This window comes from Anser brachyrhynchus (genome assembly GCF_964034855.1).
Source record: "Anser brachyrhynchus genome assembly, chromosome: 2".
In the NCBI taxonomy this organism is placed as follows: Eukaryota; Metazoa; Chordata; class Aves; order Anseriformes; family Anatidae; genus Anser; species Anser brachyrhynchus.
In genome coordinates, this window is record NC_137695.1 from 12,158,357 (window position 1) to 12,183,863 (window position 25,507).

The following is a 25,507-nucleotide window of genomic DNA, read 5'->3' on the forward strand; positions in this document are numbered from 1 at the left end:
GCCAAGGAAAATAAGGATAGGTATCATGTTCTTGCATCTATCAAGGAAAATTCAGACACGAGTAAAGTGAGGAGGGATAATTCATAGGCACAAACACATCTCAGTTCTCCTCTGCAATAAAAACAAATGCCATCTGAGCTCAGCCTCTGTGCCCCTGACTGAAAATGCCGTGAATGGCAGCTCTGTAAGACAGAAAAAGGGTTGATGTACTGTGAGAACCAGAAGGCTTTGTATGCTGTTAGGCTTAAATAACCTACAATCAGATATGAGTGAAATAGACATAAACATGATAAACATTTTATCATGTTTAAGTAAAAACATCCAACTTGCTCTGACAGTCATTGAGAAACAACATCTCCATCACACCTCTTGCAGCCTGCTTCCTTGAGTCCTACAAGGAGGATGGCTCTGATTTAAGAGGTGAATGATTGTGTGGGCCACTGAGTAACAATGCAAAAAAGGCACCGCATAAAGGAGACTCCTTAAATATAATTATTAATAATTATGGAATTATTAAAATGCAAGTTCCAGATGGAAATTGTCATAATGGTTACTTTGCTAAGGCCTTCAGAGAACACTCAGAAGAAGCAGAGCATTGACAAGACAGGCTGTAAGGCTGTTATTACACAAAAGGTCAAAGTTTCCCGTAGATTATGTCGACTTTGTGAGTCATTGACTTTTATAGACTGAGGTGTTTGGAAAAAAGTCTCATGAAATTTATGGCAGCATAATGTTCTGGCTATACACTGTAATCTTATTTTAAAAGAAAATATAGCTCATTAAGTATAATATTCAGACTATATCATATATTATTGTTTTTCATTTAAATGGCACCATAAATGTGCACTGGGCTTTAGAGCCTGGTCTGAAAGATAATAACCATAGAATCACAGAATCATAGAATATCCCTAGTTGGAAGGGACCCATAAGGATCATCAAGTCCAACCCTGCTAGGGAAAATTTACACCCTACAGACTTCTTGAAACATCTACTCCAGTGAGTAACCTGGCTGAAAGTCTGGCAGATATCAAAGGACTGCGCACACGAGTAAGGACTTTATGGCTCAGTTCCTACAGCTTTAGGAGCTGCTGAGGAGACAGAATGTAGTAGTGAGGAAAAGGGGTTCTTTTTGTCCCAGTCTTAAGGCTTTTAGCTGTTTTTCCTTGTTGCTGACTTTGAATGTCCGTCATCCTGCCTTCCCACAGCTTTCACAACTTTGCTCTCTTAAACCCTTTTCAGTTGGCTCATTTGTGTCTCCTTTCAGGATCATGCTCTGTCTTGGGATCCTGTTTCTATTTTCCTTATATCTTGTCACGGTTTAGCCTGTCTCTTCATATCTCCTATATTCTTATTCATGAGCACCTTTCACCTATACAACACAGCTTCTCATTTTACCTCCCTGAAATCTCCACCTGAAGGTGCAAATAAAAGTGACTAACGTACCTTTTTCCTTCTTCAGAAAATGTTTTTTTTTTTTTTTTTTTTAAGAAATACACGAATGAAAAATTGATTTAGGGACTGATCAGACACATTCTCATTTCAAAATACAGCGTTTTTACTAGAGCATGTATGCCCACCACTTCAAAGAGCATTTTGTAAAAAATAAGCATTAACTAGATAGCAAATGTTTTCAGCATTCAGTACAGAAAAACTGCTGTTTTTATGACTAAAGCTGAAAATACTCAATTTAAAAAAATAAAATAAGGTAATGAGTGCTCTTTAGTCGACACTTAGCACATCAGTTTTCACCCCAAACTGTTTTTTGCATGCCTGAGGCTGAATCTGTCTATGCATTACTGAGCGATTTTAAGGGATCATAAGTGTACATTAGGTTCAGGCAGTATAGTGCAAATGATTTGGCTGGATTTTCACAACTAATTTTCTTGCTATTGAAATGCTAAAGCAGTTTAAGTAGATTTGTGCAAATGAACCATGGTAATTATTCTAAATAATTTAATGTACTGAAAATTAAATGATTTGCAATCTTGCGCGGTTACAATTATAACTATGACGCATTCTCCTTTCGTTCTCTCCACCCTCCTTTTTTAAGAAGCAAAGAATTTATTACTTCAGTACTGAAAGGAAGAAAAGAGACTTCAAACTACATTATACTTTTTTAAGAGTATGAACACTGCTAATAGCTTATTAGTCTTAAAATAACTCTACTACCCGATTAACTTTTCCTTCTTATTTAATGTATCAGATATCAAAGAGTTAAGGACGTCATTTTACATGTTTTTCTTTGTTCTTACTTTTAAAGCTCAAGCAACAATCATGCATTTGCATAATTCAATTAGAGTTTTAAATATATATATATACACATATATATATATATGTCTGCTTGGCAAGACAATCACCTGCCCCTTAAAACTAAAACATTATGTGCCAACCATCTCCAATCTTCACTGATTAACAACTGCATATTCCAAATTTATAGGGTCTATTACAAGCCATCTGAAAAGCAGCCACTGTGCCAAATCTCCCTTACTCCCTCTCCAGGGAATCCCTTCTCAGATGCTCTTTTCACAACTGGTAAACAACACTTTATGTCTTTTGCACAGATAGCAGATAATTACCATATGGTTAAAAACATGCTTGCTTCATTCACTTTCCCACTGTAAACTTCCTTCATTATGACAGCTAAGGAGCATCTAGGGAGGTAAACTCTATAATTTAGCCCCCTATAGGCTCAGTGGTTTAAAAGGTCAGTGTCTATTACAATAAAGTTAGAAGCAAGTGTAAGCGACTTTGCAAGAAATTATTTTTATTCCAGCAGGGCTGAAGAGAAACTGTTGCAGGTGCAGGACTGAGAGCCAGCCACGTATTGCACTGAGCACTAATATATTTTCTTGCTGTATTCTAGTACAGTAACAAATGCGTGCTCAGGAATAATGTAGCAGGAGAACAGCTAACAAAGATTTGGGAAAGTGCTAGAAGGGGCCTCTTTTGTTCCCATGCCGTTTCCCTGCCTAGTTCTTATATAATTATATATATATATTATATATATATAATATATATCTTATATTATATAATAATGCTGGGTTAGAGCTAGGAGAAGGAAACTGGACCAAGTCTTTGAGCAGTGTCTATGGAAGAACGTGACCCTTCCAACCCTGCCTGTCAGCACCCTGGGGAGAAGAAGGACTTGCACATCTCATGCACGCAGTGCAGGAGACAAGAGCTGAATCCCTAAAGGGGTAACAAACCCAGGGGTCTGCCACAGTCCTGGGGAGCCTCTGAGGCAACGTTCCTGTGGCGTTGTTTTACAGGGAAGCTGATTATGATTTCTCCCAAGCTGAATGATCGATTCATCAGGCTCCCTCTCTATTGTGGTTGCTTAATCTGTGCTCTGAACTGAAAGGTTGCTTGGCAAATGCTATGGCACTTTTGACCTCTGCAAGATTAATTCTTTGTGACCTGGCTATTTACGTAGAAATGCAGGTGACAGATGAGCCCATCGGGGAGAGAAAGAGCTTCAAGTGTGTTGCATCCTTTTGGTAAGGCTTCTGTCACCTTATATTCCACAGTGCCTGGAACACAAAACCCTCAAGGACAGGGAGTGAAGAAGAAAATCGCGATTCCTCTTGTATTTTATTTCCTGAGCCTACTAAGAGGCATTTTTTTTTTTTTTAAATCTTCACCCCTCAAGTCTGTTTGAAACGTGATTTAATTCTATCTCCAATTTTCTTTGTATGCTAATCATATCCTCCTTATTGGCTGAGGTGGAAAAAAGCTTTTCAGGTTTATTCTAAGTACTAAAACACAGTAAACCTGGGATTACTAAAGACCTGATGCCAGTCATTCCCATTTTACACTTTATCAAAACCCTGATTAAAAAAAAAAAACAAAAAACTGATGATATTGAATGTTTTCATTTCAGCTATTTGAGTGACCATTTTTACTGCCACTTTTGTTTAAGTCTTTCATTCCCTTCCTTACTGATTACGATTTCATACAGAATGTCCTTCTAAGAATAAACAGACAACAACATCAAGGGCTATAAAAAGATACTCAGCACCTCACACAAAGCCATCAGAAGACAAAGCAAGTTCCTGAATAGTCATCAGAAGATTCAGAATTTGGGTTATAACTCCTCCAAGGCCTGGATGCATCTAACACATGTATAGTGGATTTGGGCTACCCAAAGAGGGTAAGATCTCACTCATGCCTGGGTAACAGGGACCTGTTAAAATAAATAAGCACTAAAGTGGTAAAAGTGAGAAAACAAGCCAAAGGATTAGAATAGTGAAATTTATATCAATAAGAGGGAGGCCACGGCAGGTCAATGTCCATAATGTCAAATGCTGGGCAAGCAAAGGGGCACAGACAGTGACAAAGTAGAGCAGTCAGAGCAGTGCAGCTGCTGCGAAGGCAAGTCCAGTGATAACACCGACTAATAGTTACTAATGTATTTCAAAGACAGAAATGAGAATGATGATTCACCTGTTATGGACATGTCATCCATCAGTGGAAATTGCCCTCAGCAGTGGACATGCTGTCAGCATTTCATTTGCTGCTATTGCGTGGCTTGGGAAGGGGGCAAGGAAGAGCAAAAAAGAACAAGCAGGGACCTGATTCAGTAGTCTGGAAAGAAAAAGAAGGTTTTTTTTGAAGTACGAAAACTAAAACCTTTTTTTTTTTTTTATCTATCTGTATAGCCTGTAGGTTAAAGCAGCACAATAGAAAGACTGAGGGTTAACTCCCTAAGATAGCCCTGCATATGTAAAAAGGGTCTCAACATTTTGTTAGCTATTGGGTAAGGGCTTTCCAAAATTGTTATACTGGCCACAAAATAAGAACTGAGGACAACAGGGGCTTATGTCTCATACAGAATGTTTTAAGTGATACTCAAATACAATTTGGGCTCCTGCAGTGTCTCCTGTTTTACCTACAAATTCGTGACATAAAACCCCAAATGAGCACCTTCCTACAGGCAACACCTATGTTGCTGGTGCTTGCTGAAGAAGATTTGGTTTATTCCATTCAGTCACTTGAACGATGACATTTCTTTAAGCAGAACATTTGTTGTACGTGTAAGTGAACTTACACTGCCATATACAGACTTAAAAAAGAAGAGATTTTCTCCTGGAAATAACAAAGCACACTGTTTAAACAGCATTACAGAGCAATTTGGGCAGCTGGCGCCCATCTTATTTGCTTTACAGACAAGTCACCTTTCATATGGAAAAAGAACACCTGTGGTTTTATCTACACAGACCAAGTAAAACAAATAGCAGTACAGTATTAGAACTGACTGCTTGGTGATTTACTTAGGAAATGATCTTCTTACATTATTATTATTATTTATATTGCAGCATAATGCAGAAACCCTGTAATGCTAGGTATTAAATAACACAAGAGGAAAAACATACCATGCCTGTGAGGTCTTGTGCAGTCAGACCATGGCTATTGTGCTCACAGATTTGTTAGAGAAGTTGGACACTCACACCTCAAGAAGCTTTCATTTCACTGCAGAAGTGGAGAGGGGTAGGGGAACAAGCTTAATTTTTAAATGCTGGACAATTTTGCTGTATATCTTGCCAGAAAAAAATAGACCAGGAAAAATCTCCCACTTTATAACTTATCTGGTCACCACTGCTGAGATAGATTTTATTGGAAAACTTTCTTCACATTGTTTAATGACGGGCCACTTAATGGGATAAGATCAAAGTAATGAACTGTTGCAACCAAGTACAGATCTCCTGCTGTAACAGAAAAGGCAAAGGTGAAACAAAGACATTGACTTCAAAGGTGAAGACACTGAACATTTAGCTGCGTGTTCTTTTCATTAGCCCTATACTATATGACTATTATAGATGGAGACATCAAATGGGTGTTGGCACAATCACTCAGCATGGGCTGTTACACCACTACTGTCCAGTTATGAATTCCAGTGGGCTCAGAGAAGAGACCGAGTGTTTGCTTTAGGCATACAGGGCTCTGTGTAATTCTGTAAGTGGAGCTCTAACTCACTTAGGAACAAATCAGTTTCGGACTGCTCAACACCCCCGAATATCTCTCCCATTCCCATTGTCCACCACGTGCAACCCAACCCCTTCAGTGTGCAGAGGGCTCTGCCGACTGGCAGTGACTCCTTCTCGGTGTCTCACATGAGCACCTTAATGCTCTCCACAGCTCCCCATAGAAGCCCACTAGCCACATCTGCCCAGCTCTTCCTTCGTTTGTCCTTTCCCAACAATCACCCACAGAAATCAGTACAACTACATTCACCTGTGTACAGCTGCTGCCCTTACTTCCATACCCTTTCCACCAACAGTTATCCTCCATCATTCAGCATCTCCACTGCTTTGAAGGGCCTCCTGTGACCTTCCCTTACTGTATCACTACTTAATAACAGTAATAGATATTGTTGGTGGCAAATTTGCTCCGAGCCCCATTTTTGGTGGTTGGATTAGATATATAGAAAAAAAAAAATCATTTGCTCATGAGCCAGTAACCTGCTACCAGGAGGTTCATGGATGACGGAGCTGTAACACACAACCTGGTTAATCTGGCCAAGGCCTGTTGCAGATGACATGGTGATACGTTATACTGGTTGGGTGGCTGATGGGCTACAGGAGCAGAAAAAGCAAGCAGGAAAGAAGAAAATTCATCAGCTTGTTGGTCTTGACCACCTAGATGGGCTTTGTAAGCCACGTGTCAGAGATCAATGCTGAAATTCAGAAGAGGTGATGGTAACTTTAATCACCAGGGGATCCAAACTCTGGCAGAGAAACACCAATAGGCATAAAAAAGCCTGACTGCCATCTGCAACAAGAAAAAATATATTTTGACACTGCAATTTTAAAAATAGTAATCTCAACCACATGAAGCCTGCAAAGCTATTGGGTTCAGATCATTATTTCACTCATGTTCATATCTGGACTCAGTGATGTTTTACACTGTAATACTAATGCAAACTTAATGGAAGTAAGCTTAGTACAGCTGAGAGGAGGATCATTTTAAACTCAAGGAACAAAAATAGGCTTGTTGATTATTCATAGTAAGGTGTTCTTGGTTTTGTTTTGCTTTATATTTTTTTTCTTTTTGCAGGAGAAAATACAAAGTGAACTGTGCAGAGAACTTACATTTCATTTCATTTCCAAATGAAACCTACAGCAGTTTTATCATCAGCTGAGTGCACACATCCAGAATGCATCAGATCTAAGACAAAAGCCAGACAATAATTAACAATTTTTGTAGTCACAGATATCAGCTCTAAGATCTTTAAGCCTTATTTTTTTTTCTTTAACTGCTGATTTTTTCACAGAAGCTAGCTTAAGTTTTTATCGAATATGGCAAGATGCAATAAACAATATAACTTTGAATCAGCGAAATAACCCATGTTGTTTCAACACCATTAGATTTTGCAGTTTATATACCTATTAAAATATTTCTTTTTAATGGATACTTGTTTCCTGGTGATGATACTTTAAATTATTAAGGCCTAACAGTGTTTGTTAAATAATTGATTTAAGGGTGTATTAGACACAGATGGGCCCAAAAGATACAAACATATGAAAAATTATATGAGGCCTTTGACAACAGTGAAATTAAATTAATAGTAAAATTGGATTGAGTTAATCAATTGAGTAAAATGACAGGAAGGTTGCAGAAGAGAGCTGGAACTGAAGGAGTTTCACAGTAATGAGTTTCTGCAATGCAGCTGCTACGCGTTTGTGTAATAACAGAGTTGATGAGCAGCTAATTTGTATGAAACTGGAAGCAAGTTTAATGTTGTTTGGATTATAACAGAAGTGTGCATGAGCACTACATGCAGGAATTTCTCAAAGCTATTAGTGATGGGTTTGGCATATCAGTATGTGGCCAGGAAAAGCCACCCGCAGAGTAATGGAAAACTCAATAACCACATTTTCTTTCCCTAACCTTGTGCCCTTCCTATGGCTTCCAATGCTATTTTTTATTTGAAAAGAGCAAGAGAAGGTGGGACTAAAACATTATGTCAAATCCGCCCAGTCCTACTCGCTTTCCATCCTTGGCAACACACCTGTGTCAGAACAATGTATTAACGGAGCAAGGAATACTCAAAAAAACCCAAACAACTTCTCTTCGATATATCTGTATAATCTGCAGGTGCCGTGGGAAACAAAGAGGCAGACATAACCTCATTTTGGAGGAGTACAAGAAAGAGCATGTTTTCTCAGCTGAAAACATACAGATTTAACAACAGCCACTCCTTTTACCAACATGGCAGTATCAGTAGGTGTTCAGTTTAAAACTTTTTAAATTATGCACCAGTTTTACAAATGGCAACTAAATATTTTATTCTCCATGTCATGCTTTGTTTCAGCCAGTAACAATACTTCTATTTCTTGAGAAACACATTTTTTCTGGATCTCCCGTTGAACATAAATGTCATGTGTTCTTTGTCAAGAAAACACATATCCCCCAAAATTTGAAACCATAAATGGCCTAAAAATAATCACTGTCTATGACTGATCAGCATGGAAAATAGTAGTCAATAGAAAAATTTAGGAAATATTTAATTAGATGCACATGGGCTCTATGCACTTGAGCGAAAAATTGCTGTGTCCATAACCTCCAGCACAGCTTGTTAGAAATGTATATATTTTAAATCAATAAAGCCACATTTATTTTAATGGGACGTGCATGTGGTTAGATGAGAATAAAGCATATTATGACACCTACCTATGCTTGTATGCTGGCTATCTGTTGTTCATAGTCAACTGTCTGTGCCTGATCTAAGCTTTTTGAGTCCAACAGATTTTTGAAAATACTGTCAAGGTAAGGGGGACCTGTAATCGCCAATGGAAACATGCAGTGCAGCCAGGTTGCAAGCATAACAGGGCCATGTACAAAGGAACCAGTCCCCTGGCACTGCAAGCTGAGGATTCAGAGCTGCTCTTGCTCCATGGGAAAGTGACTTCTGTGGGCTGGATGGATTGTAAAGCTCTGGAGTTGATATAGAAGGAAAACAGATGTATTATTTTTCTTCTCACACTATGTTGTGCTACTAAACAAATAACAGGAATCATTAGAGCAGAAAATTTGGAAATAAATAGGATTTTACATGTGAGTATACACAAACCTAGTACACGGTAAAATAATAGTAATTAGTCATAAAATATGATAAAACAGGTTTGTTTGTTTTTTAAAGTTTAAATCTCTTAATAGCAAAACCAGAGTCAGAGAGTCAGAGCATCATTTTGAAAATTACAGATAAGTGCAGCACTGATGTAAGTCAATGCAATCCACTGACTCCACTGGAGTTTCAGCAAAGGAGGACATCGCTGACTTTCCTCTGTCCTATCTGTCCCGCACTTAAAACTTCGCAGCTCCAAAGAACAACATGGCAGCGGCAGCCATCTTCATTACCCGTTCAGGTTTAAGTTCTGGCCCTGGTACTCCCACAACTTCCTTGCTTTAAATATAGGAAGATTTCCTACGTAGCTTGTCCTGTGCTTAGTCCCCTTCCTAAGCATCCGCGGTTGATTACTGCCAGAGGCAGAAGGCTGGCCAGCTCTGAGCTAGTCCTGCAGGCTGCAGGATCTGAAGCTCCACTCCAGCTCCACTGGAAATCAACGGCAAAATTTTCCTTTCAGCCAAGAAATGTGCAAAGAAATCATTTTCTTTGAGATTCCACAGTTAAAGGCATTTGGCGATGCTGAGACTTCTAATTTCCAGTCCATGCCAATCTGAACAATGCAGACCCATAATTACATGTAAGGAAGTTTTGAAATTGACAGCTCAGATTTTCTTGGCCATGTTCTATGAGATCAATTTGTTTCTCATATCACCACCTCTAGTCAATTATGAATATTTATTGCAAGATGTCAAGCAGTAATGATCACTGGGTAATACAGAAACTAGAGACAGGTAGGCATATGGTTCTGATAATCCAAGATCTGTATCCACATAAAAACGTTCTTCCTTGAATTCAGCCTCAAGGTTTATGCATTCCCTTGAACTAAAATATCCACTCTGTTATTTACTGCATTACTTAAAAAAACTGCTTTCCTATATTTAGAGAGCCTCATAAATGGCATACTTTGTTGTGCGATGTACTAGCCTGTGTGCCGAAAAATACATCACTACGCTTTACCAGATGTCAGAATTTAAAGCAGATCTCAGCTCTTTCTGCATCGGAAGACAGACGGAAAACTGGCAGCTCATGCCGCTGCAAGCTGAACTACTGTTTTTTTCTGATTCATTTCATTGTGGCTGCAGCAACTTGTTGGTTATTAAACCTCAATATAATTATCTGGACTGAGATCTTTTCGGTTTTGATTTTCTCTCCCATTTTTTATTATTATTTCCAAAATAGAGGCTTTATGGTTGCCTGCTCTTTAAGGGAGAATATACAATTATACAGAATCACAGAATGTCTGAGGTTGGAAGGGACCTCTGGAGGTCATCTAGTCCAGCCCCCTGCTCATGCAGGGCCACCAGAGCAGTTTGCCCAGGACCCCGTCCAGGCAACTTTTGAAGATCTCCAAGGAGGAGACTCCACCACCTCTCTGGGCAACCTGTGCCAGTGCTCAGTCACCCGTACAGTAAAGAAGTGCTGCCTGATGCTCGGATGGAACCTCCTGTGGTCCAGTTTGTGCCCACTGCCTCTTGTCCTGGCACTGGGCACCACTAAGGAGATCCTGGCTCCATCCTCTTTGCACCCTCCCTTCAGGTATTTATAGACATTGATAAGATCCCCCTGAGCATCCTCTTCTCCAGGCTGAACAGTCCCAGCTCTCTCAGCCTCTTCTCGCAGGAGAGGTGCTCCAGTCCTTCAGTCACCCTGATGGCCCTTTGTTGGACTCTTTCCAGTATGTCTGTGTCTCTCTTGTACTGGTGAGCCCACAACTAGACAGAGTATTCCAGGTATAGCCTCACCACTTCTGAGTAGATGGAAAGTCTAGAAGCTGTGAATGCATACGGTCTCTTTTGAACCCATCCAGTGTCACTGGGAGGTAAAGATAAACACTATATTTAAAAATTAAATATGCAATGACAATTCATCTCTATCATGACACCAGATTCTTTGTGGAACCACGGATATCTGGGAGAAGGAAACAGAGAAGCAAAGGACTGACTGGTAAATGAACAGATCCTTTACCAACATTACCGATACACGCTTTGGATAAACTCTGGTATTTGCAGCCTAGTATTTATGCTGCAAAGGCACGTGTACATGCCACAGATGGTTCAGAGAGTGGTGCTGAAAATGAAGCTGTACATGGCACATCAGACTACTGGGAATTCATCTGTGATCTGCTTTCCTGGAGTAAATTGCAATGTTACTATACAACTTTGTGTATCCTCCAAGACCAGAAGATGTAAGTTGTACCCTGACTGGCACTTCTGTGGAACGAAATGACATCCATATCTTGTTTTCTAGGGGGGAATGGCTTACTCACCATGCTGAGACCAGATTAAGAAAAAGCGTTTGGGGTTCAACTGAATTCTCTGAGAAGAAAGTAAGTAAAACAAAATAGAAAATAGTGCGCGCGCTACAAATAGGTCACCTTTACATTTTCTCTCCAAGTTCACCAGATCCACTTCAATTTTTACAGCATGTTCTACCTGCTCATTGTTTCAATGTTCGTCAGTGGCACAGTTCTTGGGTATGTTCCACTTACTAAATTATGACCTACTGAAATAACTCATCTCTCCTAGTTTCTGTTAATTATAAGGCTTCCAGTGGCTACTACAGTATTTTGCTCGGGGACAAAGAGATATCCTTAGCTCAGCATGCAATGGGGAATTTGTTTGACTTTGGCAAATGTAAAAGAATGGGAATATTTTTTCTTGGTTTAGGAAACAATTTAGCAAAGCCTTAGGTATGCTGTACTGAAAGTATTCCATGTTCATATGGGTTCAGAATCTAAGGCATGCCCTGACACAGTTTTTAGAGGTTGAGAATGTAAAACAGCTAAAAGCTCTTCTTGGCCTTTACCTGTTAGTGGATTTTATTACTGCAGATGTACATGGTTGTTGTTATTATTGTTGAGGTTGGGGTGGCTTATGAAAGGGGAGGGAAGAAAGGGATGAAGGAGACACCAAGAGCAGAAAGGATTCCCATTTCCACAGGCATTCCAGGCTACGAGACGGGACAAGGCACAGCCTGTACAGAGAGTGTGGTGTGACAGGAGGGCTGCACCCAAGACCATGGGAAGAGTCCAAGACTCTAAATACAAATGGTTCCAAAATGCTGTAGCAATGAATCCAGTGCATGAAATGCATTTTAACATGAACTGGTTTGAGGTACATATGTTAAATTGGTCTCTTACATGTATTAAGAAGAGCCTGAGAAAAAGACAGTGGTTTAAAGTGCAGGATATGAAAGAAATCTGTCTACTTTTTTTGTGTGAAACTGAACAAGTTTTTCACTCTTTCCAAAGATTTTTGAAAGCTTTTTACTCTTTCAGAAAAGGTATGAGTGCATAGCCTATGTCTCAACCAAAAGCTAAAAAGCAAACAAAAAGAATCCCAGTTCCTTCTTCTCTCATTCATGGCTTTCCAAGGTTCTGCATGAGAAATACCACACTAAGAGTTTCTTAACTGTGACAGTAATTTCACTGTGAATAAAAAACTTAGAATGTAAATAAAAAAAATCCAGTGGGATTTCATGTATATGTTTATATACTCTGATTTGTGTAAATAAATGGCCTCATGCTAATAATACCACATAGACTAACATTCTCCTGAACTTTATTTTATAATGATCACCTAGCATCCCTTGTGCCTCTAAACATCCCCTGAGGTAGGCACCTAGCTAGTAAAACAAAAAGGAGCTAAACAGCAGAACCACCCAGGATGGAGCCAGATAACAGTAGTCTCTAGTAGTTAATAACCACTGGGAGAGTTAAGTGGAAATTATGACAGGATTGTATAAAGCCCATCATTAGCACCTCCTGAGTGTTTAATAGTTGATCTGAAGCTAAAGAAGTACACTATATATATATATATATATTTTTTTCATGTGCCATTTCATTTGTACTTTAGTCTTGATGAACAAAAGAAATCAAAACTAGGGTGTCAGTTGATGTTACTTGCCAAATTTTATGGGTACGTTCTAGTGACATAGGGCTTAATTTTATTTTTTACCCACTTCTCTTTTTCTAATATCTTTCCTGATATCCTGTTCCACTATTGCTTAACCAGCCATTATCTTTTATTAGTAAAGCTAAAATGAATGACATTAATGTGAACAGCATAAAATATTGACATAGTTTATTAAATGAAGGAATAGGCCAGGCCCTATTGGTCTGCTAGGTTGACCAATTTACTCTTTCACTTAAAATTACTGATATTTCCTTACCATGATCTGTATATACAGGCTATGTTTAACTCTGTTTGAAAGCAACACAAATGTAATACACAGTATGTTCTTATTCACCCCCTGTTCTGAATTACTAGCAATTCAAGAATAGCTAAAATTGATGGTTCCAAAGACTGGAAAAAGGAATGAAAAAATGGAACAAGGTGACAGATTATCATCTTAACACAATTAACTGCTACCTATGAAGCCAGTATGACCCAATGGCATTTTTAAAGAGAAAGAATTATCCTCAGGCATTTTTCTGCTCAGGCTATTTTGGACGTTTTTCCTCTTCCTTGCTTGGTCCAATTTTAAAGGTCCAATCCTGACGGAACTGCTGAGCACTCTATCATTGGTTTTAGCAGAACAGAAATGCTCTTTACACCTCACTAAGGTTTGTCAAGCATTGCAGAATTAGGTCAAGTAATTAGTCACTGTCAGACAAGATCAAAAGTCAAAGAAGTAGCCTTTGAAAGTTCACCTGCAGGTTACACACTCAGCTCCCTCAATGCCTAGAAATGAAACTTAATGCCATTTAGTAAAGTTGCTATTACTTTTACAATAGTAACCAGGAGGTCCAAAATCGGATCAGGACCATGTCATTTCAGACATAATTTAGTGGTCTCTAAAGGGCTCACAGCGTGCAGAGATTATAAATAGTAATGATGAAGGTATTCGTTCTGTCCCCATGGACTCCATGCAGAGAGGAGGCAAGCAGATTGTCAGAGTCGCAAAGACGACAGCAGCAGAGCCAAAAAATCAAATTCAGGGTTCTTGAATTTAACAAGATCATCTTTCTAATGAATTGTACAAGCAAGTTAAAACAAACACGCAACTACTCAACTGGAACTCCTATATTTCCCCATATGAAATTTTACAGCAAAATGACAGACAAAGACCTGTTCTGAAAAATCTGCCTTAAAAAATAGTTTGGGGTACCAAAGAAAATCAACGCTCACCACTTCCAGCTATATGCTCTAAAAAAATAATAAAGAATCAAGCTAGTATTCACAGATTATTATTTTTTAATAGTTCTGGCCTTGAAGCAGCAGTTCCATTCCCAATATTATAGGGAAGGAGGAAGGCAGAAACATATCAATCACTCAACAAAGAGGCTTGTCAAGGAGTGGGCATTTTTCTTTTGTAGCATTTTCTTCTCAGCAGCTGCCCACGTACAGCCTATCGGGAGATATCTCAGGTGTCCGTCAGAGTATTTTTCTGTGTTCTCTTCACTGTTAGTGCTTGAGCTTAATTTATTTGTCAAGTGCTCATTCGGGAGTAGGGCAGTGGGGGAGAACAGGGAGAAACGTGTGCATTTCGTCGTGATACTACCCCATCTCCCTGCTTTCTGTCAGCTTGCAAATATTTACATCAGACCTGCTGGATTTTTTCATCTTTTAGGATTTTTTGTAATTAATTCCGTCTCAATATTCTCCTCATTTCCATACTTTTCAAATGTCATTTCACCTCTTTTGATCTGCTTCCATTTCTTTTCTCCCTTTTCCCTCTTTGCCTTCATGCTCTTTTTGAGTTTTGAAATGGATTTTATTGGTTGATAGAGGCATTTGAAATGCTTTCAGAGGCTGGGCCTTGGAAACACAGGATAGCAGATTGCTTAATCACATTTCTCACCTAGAACCTGTATAATAAGGGTGATACATAGGGTGTGAGGCTGCAAAGCTACTCGTGAAGACGAGCTAATGGACCTTGGCCAGCCTTAATTAGAATTTCTAAGCCAAACCTTTCGCTCCTCTGGCCATGAGGGTGTCAGCCTATCAGTTTTATAACAGCTGCCAACCTCCTTGGACTAGTTTATCTTCATCTTTCCTATTTTGTGTGTTGACAAGGCACCAAAGGAGAGTTACTTCCCAGCAGCAAAGGGGCTCTCCGCTCTGCAGGCAGAGCAGAAAGTGCCTCTTCTCTATGGGACCTGATCCTACCCCAAGAGAAGCCATCAGTGGCATCATCCACTGCATGCCTGACTCCCTACACCTTCAGATTCAGCAATTAAAAGAAAACCCACAATCCTATCAAAACAAAACAAAACACACACACACACACAAAAACAAACAAACAAAAAAACCCACCCACAACCACAACAAAAAGCCCTCTACAGAGTCACTTCAATAAATCCATTTTGGTTGTGTTGGCCCCCAGCATGAATTACCTGCCTGTTAAAGGGGATAGGGTGAAAAAACCTTTTTTGCTGTTTCAAACTAATTCAGGAAGGTTTATCAATTGCGTATGTGTTTCCTAGTGGAAAGCTTCCAACCAGCTGTGCACCATGTAAATCAAAAAGTGCCTTCTCAATAACAAAAGGCTTGTTCCAATCAGGATGGGCTCATAAAATTGCTTTCTGCTTAAGGATAAAGAGAACTGGGGTTTAGGTATGTAAAAAATGTAAATATATCTCTCCCTCTTTTGTTCTTTCCCAGCCAAAAGCATTTAAAGAGAACCATCTGTTTTCTTGCCACATAAAGAAAAAAAATTAGGGTTACCAGGCGCTTTGCTCATTCATCTGATTTTGCCTTGAGTGAAATGTTGGAGAACAGTACCCATTTGGGCAAAGGTTTCAGTTCTGCCACTGGCTACAACAAAAGCTGCTGTTTCTATCCACCCTGAGGCTTGTTTGTCTCAGGGGTTTTTATTTCAGCTAGACTTGCAAAAGAAAGCACGCCATTCTAGTGCAAAATGGATGGGATTTCCTCGTTTTAGTTTATTATCTTCATCTATTTCTCTCCATTAAAGGAGAAAAGTCTCTCTCATCCTCCTGCCCTCCCCTCACCCCCGGAGAAAGTCGCAATTGTACCATTAAGCCTCGTGTGCTTTGCATATGCAAACACAAACACAGTGCTTACAGGAAAGATCTTTGCTATCCATATGTTCATCTCCTTCCCTTTACCTAAACCAGACGATTACCTCAGCAGCTCAGCTGTGTTATTGAGACATTTCAGCGTGAAATTTGTTTTTCCTCACTGAACTTTAAGCGGAATTTCAAGTGCCAAGTCTCCAAAGCCAAGTGGGGCTATTAAGAGATAATTACTAATTATGCTAATTTGAGAAGTTGTGCTATTTCTTTCCCTGGTCATTTTATCTGCAGCTCTCCTGAGAGAACAGTCCCCATTCAACGTTAATAACCTTTCCCTGCTAAGCATTCAATGGAGGACAGTGTGTCCTAAACCTAGGAATATTTTACAGTTAATCTAGATATGTGGCTGTAAATTGGAAAGAGAAGCAAGTTGCACTAATGCTAATGACTTGCGTTATTAATTTTTTTGCAGTGGCAGAAATATCTGATTCCTCTCCATTCATGTATTGATATAGCCTTTTGCTGATGGTTTTATTTTAAATGAAAGTCCTCAGTGATTTGAAGTGTTCTGTATACCGATAATATTTCTCAGTAATCATTTTCTAATCCTACCTATTGCAAGCTCCCATAATGATAGATTAAACCAGAGAACAGATATGATTTGCATTTTCTACATTTCTCATTTATTTTTGCCTTATTTATGTAAAGGTATGAAACAGCTTTCCCAAGTTCTATATGTGGCTTTTTTACATTTTCGAGAACATGGTTATTAGGTTGATCACATTAATCTGCTGAGTACAGTGCCCAAATAAGAGGCTTTATTATTATTTTAAATAAAATAACAACTTGAGGTGCAGGTGGTTTTCATTTATTTATTTATTTATTTTCTAATATATAATTCCATCCCTGTTCTATGGCAAAACATACACATTTTACATCCTTTACATTTCTGATTTATTTGTGATGTGGCAGTACTGAGAGCCTCCTTGGGCTGGCTTACCTTTCAAACACAGAGGCACTGAGACAATCCTCCTGCTGCACTACTTGTTGCCAAAATCTTGTTGCCCTGCTCCTCAGAATGGGTCTTTCCAGGTGAGACTGTGATAGTCTCAGATGGGGTCCAGGAGCAGAGCGTGAGGAAATTTTGGCCACCATGACAAGAAGGCAAAGGCCTGCTCCTGCCACACCGGCTTGCGTCGTTATCCTACCTTGCTGTGTCAGAACAGCTCCTGGGAATAAGGGCTGCAGGGTCACACTCTCTGTTCGTAACATCATTAACACCATTAATATTCAGTGTGGGGCAGTGACATCTGAAACGGGATGATGAAAACAGTTGCAAGTGGTGTGGCTGAAGTCAGGAAGGGCAAGGTCCAGCACGCATCCACAGGCCGCTTCTGCCTGCAGCAACAGCGCTAATGAGAACGGTGGCTTGTTTCTGGCGTAAGTAAACTCCTGTCTTCTTGAAGTTCATCATCTAGCTTGAAAGCTTGCTAAATGTTGCACCAGCAGGGCTCTTTAATTAGTAGAGACATACTGAACTCCATGCTTCAAAGCCACCGCCACTGATCCAGGTACTGGAGACTCCCCCGAAGGCCAGACACTGCCCTTGGCTCCCAGGAGGAGATTTTTGGCTGAGCTTACCACCATGAACACCAGCTGCAGGTGCTCCAGCAAGCAAGTAATGTAGGTATGTCATTAGTTTTGGCCTCACACTGACCGCTGAAGACAGTGGGGCATAAACAGGTACTGATGGGTGCCAACCACTGTGGTACTGCAGCTCAAGACAAGACTGCAGAAAACAGGAAACATACTTTTTTGTTTTGTTTTCCCTCCAGAAATTGTGGCTATGTTTGAGATTTTTTTTTTTCCAGTTTGCAGCACCTAGTTGCAAACTAACTAAGCAAAGATCCCCCTTAAGCAACCAAAATAAAAATGAGGATCAAGTGATAGGAAAACAAAGGCTAGCAGTTAATACTTTAATTTTTCACAATTTTTAAACTATATACAGGCCTAAAGTCAGTGGATACATTTTTTAAAAGGCAAAGAATGTAAATATTCAAATTCTTGGGTAGCACCTATTTCTGGAAAATGTAACACCCAGCCCTCAGACTCCAGCTCAGTACTCCCAACGTAGCAGTGGGTGGACTGCATTCACACGAGACATGAATTAGGTCCTAAAAATATGTCCTAGTAATAAAGGAAGAGATAATTTTAAGTTTCAGCATTGCTAATTTTAAAATAGATCTTCCTTTATTTGAAATCCATTTTGCAAGTGTGCGAACTGTCCCCGAGCCCCACGTGAACACCAAGTAACAGACACATCCTCCCTGCTGATGGGGCTGGGAGCACCACCAGGCCACGGTGCTCACATCATATCACCAAAAAACATGTGGCAAATGTGGCTGCAGGACTCCCGACCCAGCAGTACATCCATCAGCAGTTCATGTGCAAGTACCTCCAGGAGACCCGCTGCTATTTGAACCATCTCATGACCACCCCAGCACTTCAGCAGCACACGCTGAACTGAAGTCATTGACCTGTACCTGGATAGACAAACAGGGTTCGTGGACTTCTTCATAAAACAAACTTTCTGGCCATGCATGGTAAAAAGCAAGTGCAGAAGACAAGGTTACTGAGTGTCTCGTGTGTGTCTCACCATCAGCTCTCCCTCTCGAGTATAGATTTGTTTGTACAGTCTTGCATTTCTCCCAAGCACGACCAACACTGTCTTCTACAGAAATGTTTTGTTGTCCCCAAACTTAGTCTAACCAAGCTTCATTAATCAGTGGCTCCTTCCTGATACACTGTTGTCCAAAGACAGCAGCTGAGGGGACCAACCAACAGAGTAGAGAGCCTGAGAAGAGAGTGATGCATCTGGGCAATATGAGGCTGTAAGTAAACATCTGTGAGATGAGATCTCTTAAAAAACAAACAGCAAAAAGATGCAGTCAGGGGAAAAAGGTACCGTATCTCTGGAAAGGCCTGCTGGAATATTTAAAATTAGTTCTTCCTGGAGAAAGAAATGAGCACTAGAGACAATTTCAAAATGCTTCATGGGCTCCATTGGTCACAGACACACTTGTTCTGTGCACTGTGGGAAACCAGCAAACTGGAATCAAAGCTCCAGGAAGGCACCTCACACTTCCAATTCTGAGACAAAGCTTTCTGCACCTGCTATTTCTTATTCATATTTGAAATTAATTTTTAATATAGTATCTAAAAAGCTTATGGGTAACCACGTAAGAGTTGTGAAAGAAAAAATAAGTTTTAGAAAATCAGATGCTCTTTTCATTCCTCTTAAATTTACATAATAAAAATACCCATAATGATAGTATTTTACAGTATTAATCCAAAACCTGCAGTAACCCTATTGAGAAGCATTTGGAGCTCTCACTAAGGAGAACACTGCAATAGATTCTGGGAGGTTCAGACTGTGCAAGTAACAGAGCTGCCAGGGACCCAGCAGCTAGCAGTAAGCAGTGACATTCCCTCTTTGGCCCAGTTTGGACTGAAGAGAACAGAGTCCTTTGGACAAAGAACCCCACGTGGGCATTAAGTGCAGTAGAAATTAAACAAGCAATCACCGTATAAATTGTGTGACATTCTGAGATAAGCGAGTTCCATTTGGAGAAATAAATCTTTGTGCTGCTAGCTGGTGCTTGAGAGGGTAACTAGGACAGTAGGTGGGATGAGTAAAGAAATATTTTGTCACGATTTTATCTGTCCTGACAAACACAGTGTCTTGGTAAAATTTGTCCTCTACTATCCCTTCATGCTGTGAATCCCATGGTTTCCTCCTGGAAACAGGTAATGGCAAATGGGTACTTTATCCCCTTTCAATCCCTTGAAATCTTGATCCCAACTGCTTCTAAAAATATGCACGGCAGGTGTAGTGGAGAAAATGCTCCCCAAGCAAGCTCTGAGCAAACTGTCTTCACATAGCTTCTCTGAACTGCTTGTCCAGATTTCTTAGATGTGAACTTCTGACAGGGAACAAACCTTTCACTGCCACCAGCAGTTCTGCAGCCTGCAATCCCTTCACCCAGGACCCAAGTTTCGGCCTCACTGCCACTGCCCTCTGACCTGAGATTGCCCAGGGTAAACCCATGCCGTGCACTTACATCCAGCATTTGTCCTGACCCAGGCTGGGACCAACCACCCAACGGGACACAGAGTGGCAGAACTGAGGCCAAAGGGTGCCTGTGCTCCCCTTGAAGTTGAGAGCCAGCGTCCCCTTGGGTATGAAGGAGTCGCCAGCCCCTGCCCAGCCTGTCCTCCTGGGGCAGGAACACCTCACCTGGGCTTTTGGCTGCAACTGCTACAGCCAAAATTCCTGGTGCAGCTGCAGGCCCTGCCATGTGATTTTTCTGAAAACCACAGATTTTGGCATTCAGAAGTTGGATGGCTGGATGGAAGTGTTAGATGTATTTACTTTTCATGCATATACAAATATGAGTATTTCTATCCCACATATTTGTGAAGAACGTTTGAAAATATAATCTGATGAAAGCTCTGCAAAGAAACAATTTGTCATTACCCTCTCCCAGTCAGTTTCTTTAAGTTGATTTTTGAAAAAAATAAATGGATTTTTTTAGGTCCCAAAGTCTACAGTCTACAAAGGCATATGAGTGGTGGATTTCCTGACTTTTCATTATTTCCCACCTGCATGGATTTCTGTCAGCTAAGAGCCCAGATAACACAGTTAACATTTCACGCTTAAAGAACCACTCATAATAAAGAATAAACAATAATTAGGATAGGTACAAGATGCAAAGGAATGAGTTATGAGGCAGACGTTCAATGCTCTCCTTTCAGCTGAGCCTATAAATGGTCTGAGCCTAAGAGAAAGATTCAGAACTTGAAACTGAGGGGCTGATAATTAATCAATTATGGCATAGGGGATTACAGTGTGTGGTCAAAATGCACTGAAAACAGAGACAAAGGAGGATGGACAAGAGTGTGGAAGCAGCACTGTCACCTCTACACAGGCTTGTACAAGTGATGCAGCACGTGCAAAACACACTTAGGAACAAAAGAGATACTACTAGAACAACAAAAAGACAACGTTATGAACCAAACCAATTCCTGGAAATATGGCCCAATGTTTATTAAAAAATAAGGATTTGATTCAAAGTCTTTATGAAACCTGGGACAAAACTTCTATGAGTTCAGCCCTTTATATGAATATGCATGTACGTTAATGTACGCGTTGCTGAAGCACATATTGGCACATTAATATTCATAGTACTAGAGTGTCTGTGTTTAAGTATATAAATAGAAATTGAATATAAACATATGCATTCATAGCTTTGAAGTTTCATTAGTAACAAAACAGCGTAGAGAAATTATTAGCATTTTTACATGATGATTTCTGTTTAAGTCAAATACTGAACTGCTACTTACTAACAAGGCATTCAACAGATGGGGAGTCTAGACTGATATCTTCTGTGGTATGCAAGTGTATTTTTAAACCTCCTATAACATAAAATTCTGATGCTGTACTGTAGGAATGAAATAAAGTGCTTTCCTGAGCGTGCAGTTTTAACTTCCTTGCTTTCTTTTTGAAATTCTAATTTGGCAGTGATGCATTACTGACAGTGCCAGTTAGCATGACCGTAACCTGCATAGAGATTACCACTGAGGTCAATCTGCACAGCAGACAACATGACCACCCATGGGAGAATGACCCATGGGATGAAGGTCCCCATAAGCGGTAGTGCCCGGTGCTTCTGAAAAAGAGATTCCCACGTGACAGTGCAGGATCAGGCTCCTATTCTCTTCATCTTGACTCTGCTTTCAATCTTTCTTTTCTAGTGGAAACAAAAAAGGAAATAGTGCTTTTGTTCACAAATTCACAACAAGCAATGTTGATGCATGCATATTACCTACTCAACAAAAATTAAGCTATAGCCTTAATGTACATAATGGATGACAGTGATCATTACACAAGTGAAGAGAGAGAACGTTTCCTAGATCTTTTCACTGTTTTGGAAAATGAACACAAAATCATATCCCTTTAGTAATACCGCTGCATACTCTTTATGCAGTTTTAAACTATATTATTTAGATAGCATTTATTTGTGTGGTTCACTGCTTGCCCTAAGAGACATTCATTTGTTCAAAGTATGAACTTATTCTAAATTTAAAATGGTAAAAGCAAACTAATGTAAAAACATAATGAAATCACCTTTCAATCTGCTTATGTTCTCACTTTCCATACAAACCTCCATCATAAAAATAATTCCCCAAATTTCTCTGAGATTATTCCAACAAATCCCATGCCTATCAAATCCTAAAACATGCTCCACCTGCTAGTGAAACTATCACAGTAATTGTCTGGGCTTTTATCTAATGAATATGCATGAAAGCAGTCAACACGAAATTCAGACTTAATCTACATTACTGGGAAAAGTTTGTGAAACAAGCTGTTGCATGGAAATTTATGTAATACGTTGTCACCATTCAGCAGAGACAAGCTGTCTGTTGGGGCTGACGGACACCAGGTTCCTATATTCGATCAGGAGCCATATTATTGTTACCCTCATGCCATGCCTTTGGTCACAGATGTGCTGACAGCAACCCATCTCACTGTGCTGGCTGCCTGTGCATCATGTCTATGCCCTGACTGTGATGGTGATTACTGAGAAGTCTTTTTGCCATGCAGGTTTCAGTGAATCATCCTCATCTGTTCTCCAATGCACAAACTCACGGATACCTGCCGGAGCACAGGGAAATGCCAGATGGAAATTTAATGTGCTATGTACTGGCTGCAGAGACATCCATGCAGGCTGCACCCACAGGCAGGTATGTGCCCCATGCCAGGGTTTGCAGCAATATACAACAGCACAAAGCAACAGAAATCAAATGATTTGGAACCAAGATTAACAAAGTACTGCTTCCACCCTACAGCCTACATACGATGCACACACTGCTTTTGCTCTAATTGCTATTGGAAGGATAATCTTAGCCCCTTACCTTGATTTTTTTGCCATCTCCCATTTCTGTCTAAACAGCATTGAAAACAACTTTACACAGCAGTGTCACAGAAACGTTTCTTCAGACGAGGAAGTGTTAAGAGGATCAGTTTAGATTAGGTAAAACAGAATGAGACTGGAGCCCTAACTGCATTAGAAATTTCTTTACATATAGAAAAAAAGTAAAAGAATAATAGCTTCCTATACAGTTCCTGATTACACAGACAATTTAAGCACCTGCATATCTGTATGCAGATCTTGCTACTCATATACTGCTTTTCTGAGCAGTGGTGGAATGACTGAAGTGAGTTGGCTGAATCAAGGCCACACTATCCTGAAGACCTTTTATGAGATATCGGTCTAATCCAGTCACCAATCTCACATACTTTCACTGTTATAATTTGTACAAACAACAGCTAGGGAGGATAGACACAAAGAGACTGAGATAATGACAAGAACAGGAGGTGTTTGGGTAAAAAAGATAATGAAATTTAAGAAGTGTAAATATGTGATAAACACACAGATTTGAGTTTACATACACTATGCTTTGCTCTAAGAGTGGCTTTTTGCAGCCTTTGTAGTTTAGTCATTAATTATTAGTCATTAATGTAATAGACTGACATGGCCTCTACAGTGTTTAATCCACAGACCCTTGAAAAAGCACTCTAGAAGACCCAAAATAATTTGTAATTTGTTGCTTCTTGCTTTCATTTCATTTTAGAGACTCTTGATGAGGGTTTTTTTTGTTTGTTTTTTGAGGCAAAATTAAAGTAATATAGGGAGCAGATTTTTGTTAATAGTTTTCAACTTCCAGAATTTCCTTCCCAGACTTGGAAACCAGGGCTTTTTATCTTTATTTGTTTTTCCCATCTTAGAATTGTCTGCCACATTTTAGTCAAGGAATTATCTTATGGTTAAATAGTACCATCAATTTACACTGGTCTCACCTAAAGTGAAATAATCTCCTGGTCTTCCAAGAAGCACGCACATACACAAAACTGATGAACTACGGCCAAAGCACTGTAAGCACCACTACTAAGATTTTTAGTGGAGAAGTTACAAAATTTAAGTAACATTTGCAAAGAACCCACTCCCACGCATCTGTTTAAAAATAAAATAAATCAAGCATGCAGGGCCTGCTGCTGCCAGCGCGGAGCTCCGGCCCGCAGCTGGGCCAGGAGCTGTGGCCATGCTGGGCCATGGCACACCAGGGTCTCGCTCCGGCCTAGCCAAGCAATGCACTGCCACTGCGGGTGTGAGGCACCTACGGAAGAAAAATATGTATGAACTACAAACAGGCATTCATCTGCTGCTTGAAGCTACACCTGTGGACTCCTGAATGCCCGTCTCCTGCTAATGAGTGCTTCAACAGACTTTTTACTCCGACTCAGTTTCCCTCTCTAAACTGGGAAAAATGTGGCCTCTCTGAGATTTAACAGCAACTTTTCATAAGTACTTTGGGCACATACCTAGCACGATTATACTGGTATGTTTTTGGGCAACGAGAGTCCTTGCTAGCTAGGATGAGTTGGAATTATCTGAAGGGAAGGACAAAAAAACAGTCCAATGTGTCTTGCATCCTAAGTGTAAATTTAATAAGGGGTTCACTGGTAACCTTCAGGAAAGCCTGCCAGAACTTCTTTGCCAATGGTTTCCAGCCTGGTACCATTTCAGAATGCTGAAATGCTTACAAGTCCTCCTCGGTAACTAATCTAGAAAGCAGTGTCCTGTTAAACTGCATGTACTACAAGCCACACTGCTAAACGGCAAAAGGCTGTTTCATTTCTAATTAATCAAAACCAGTGTACATTTTTAAAGATCCCCCCCATTTGTTTTTGACACCTAATAAGCATCTTCTGGGAACTGAGACTTAGCATCACACTGCCTGTTTTTTACCTTACAATTTACACTTCGTGCTGTAACATGCAGAGACTCCGAAATGCTTCATCTCTTTAAAAAAGAAGAAATGCAGAGCTAAGATCTTATTTAAAAAGAATTATTGGTAGAGTAAAAGTTAACCTAGAAAGACTTGCTTTTGACTTATTCTGCAGAATGGAAACGCTTCACATTTATGCTTGAATACTGTATACCTTTTCTTGCCCATGTATAAAATCTGAAGGCTTTGCACAGTGAAACTTTTTTTTTTAAAATCAAATGACTTGTGCTCATGAATTTTAGCTGAAAGCACAAAAAGTACTCCATGTGAGCACAGCATAAGGTAAAGCAAACCTCTGTCATACATCTGTAAAAACTGGTCATTATGAATGTGAACTGAAAATGAGTCAAGTGTCTCGATTTTAGAAACAGATTTTAAACGCACATCAGATGCTTTAGCATAAATAAATGGTAAACATTGATCGATCAATAATCTTTGCAGCAGTTGTAGCTGGAGACCTGCTATCAGTGATATTAAGAGAATAGTCTTTT

At 39.8% G+C, this 25,507-nt stretch overlaps 1 protein-coding gene across 9 annotated transcripts in view; it reads right to left on the reverse strand.

The window, feature by feature from the left end:
- The window catches only part of ADARB2 (adenosine deaminase RNA specific B2 (inactive)), a gene marked incomplete at its 5' end in the record, with an annotated part of 313,600 nt that overhangs the window by 279,738 nt on the left and 8,355 nt on the right, over positions 1-25,507 (reverse strand). For 2 of the 9 annotated variants that reach the window (XR_013946057.1, XR_013946058.1), the window contains one exon: positions 5,373-21,916. The exons of 2 other annotated variants lie outside the window; for them this stretch is intronic. Of the gene's footprint in view, positions 1-3,037; positions 4,585-5,372; positions 21,917-25,507 lie in introns of those variants that run through there. 5 more of the 9 variants (XR_013946059.1, XR_013946054.1, XR_013946055.1 and 2 more) reach the window with 5 other exon arrangements.